Raw genomic sequence first — 2,105 nt, forward strand, 5'->3', positions numbered from 1 at the left:
TTAAACTTAAAATGGCACTTGCACATGGTATATTCTTAAATCTGAATTCTAAACCACTTACAACTGTTTTCTAGTCCTCTTCCTTGCCTTAGAAAAGCTATGTACACACACACACACACACCCATGAGATTTTTACTTATCCTTTTGAATTCTTTTCCATACATTATTTTATTAATTTTCTAAAACACTTAAAACAGTTGTCAAGGACAATTTATTCTTCTAATGCATTTTCTTCTATTGAGAAAAATTTAGGTCACATTAAGCTTTTGCCTTCACTTTTCTGAACTTCTCATCCAATCTGCAACTGCTTTCCTAAAATAATGTCTTTTCATTTTAGATACCTAAAATGTCATTATTTAGTAAATACTTGCCTTAGCACTGACCTTTGTGGTTACTTTGTTGAAAATCTTGCTGTAATTTGACACAGCATTAACTACTTCTGATTACTTATCTACCACATGGGTGATAATACCCACCTTTCAAGAAAGGCAGGCAGTTCAAACAGAATTTGACAAAATTAGGAAATGGCAACATCAGTTCTTAGAACAGAGAAAAAAATCTGAACAGTTGAGTTGACATTTCTGCCGAATGTTAGATAGTGTTCTTTAAAGACCACAGACGGCACGCACAAATGTAGGCGGAAACAATACATCTGCAGACACTGGCAGACAGCATTACCCGCCAAATTTGGCCACAGTTTCTTAAGATAAATAACTTCTCGGTGACGCGTAGGGCCGAAACTACATAAACAGCAGAAATTACTAAGACCTAAGCCTACATGTTTTGTGGGTTTCAAGATTTTATGCAATCAATTTTCTGACATCTGTAACACCATTTTGTTCCTAAAATGCTAATGCCAGAAACATGAGATTAACATCACTTGATGACTTTTGTTCAGATTTTGAAACAAACTAAGTTTAATTCTTTGGAATAATCATTGTTGAGCCACATTTTTATTTAGGTCATTAAGACAACCATAATCATCTCCATATAAGGAAAAGTTTCATTAAAAATGCTAGAGAGCTGCAATCTGTTTCAAAAACCAACGCTTGTATTTGTTATATTAATAGTTCTAAATGTCTAAGCCTTATTAAATGAAAACACCCTTAACAGTTTTATCTCAATAGTGTGAGCAATAAGAATTTTAAAAAGCTGACAATGAAAAATAGCTGAATATTCTGGGAACTTCCATCGTAATAGGAAATGGCATTAACTAGTTACCTTCTTAACCTTTCCCTAGAAATGACTATTTTGACTAAAATCTTGTAGGGCGATATCCACCATTATAAAATGGTGTTTAGAAGGCTGAAAAACTTGGAAGAACAGGTGTATGGAAGCTCCTTATTAATTTCTGCCTATACAGCACCACAGATGGAGGCAGGATTCTCTAGTGGGACTGAGATCCCCAAGAACTGATTTATAGCACTGGCTCCCTTTTACCTCTCACCTCCCCTTCCATATCAACCAAGTTCTATTCTAACAGTGATATTGATAAAAAGTGGAAAAATTTTTTTTCTTTTAATGTTTATTTTTGAGAGAGACCGAGTGTGAGCAGGGGAGGGACAGAGAGAGGGAGACACAGAATGTGAAGCAGGCTCCAGGCTCCAAGCTGTCAGCACAGAGCCTGATGCGGGGCTTGAACCCACGAACCATGTATCATGACCTGAAGTCGGATGCTTAACCAAGTGAGCCACCCAGGCGCCCTGAAATGTTCTTTCTTAGATATTAAATTCTCTTAGAGAATGTCTCCTTCCCTGCACTTTTGGTAGTTAAATTTTTCTTCGTTAATTTTCTTAGAATGTTAACTTGATTGTGAATCACACCAAGAAAATTTTTTTTAGCTAGGACTTCTTTCTGTTACTGAGATGACTTATTGTTTTACTATTTTGTGACAAATTTCCTATAAATGAGGTCAATGAGCACCTTTTCTATAAAACAATCTACTTCCATTTTTCATATATTTGTTGAGCCAGGTCAATTTTTGTTAATCTGTCTACTATTTGCTGGAGAGACAGCATTCATTAGTCTCAAGAGGAAAATATTTCCAGTGACAAATGTGTTTTTAAAAAGAGGTATTTTTCAAATGAATAGTTTGACATAAAAAA

This window comes from Panthera pardus, unplaced genomic scaffold (genome assembly GCF_024362965.1).
Source record: "Panthera pardus isolate Hobbes unplaced genomic scaffold, ASM2436296v1 HiC_scaffold_11, whole genome shotgun sequence".
Lineage (NCBI taxonomy): Eukaryota > Metazoa > Chordata > Mammalia > Carnivora > Felidae > Panthera > Panthera pardus.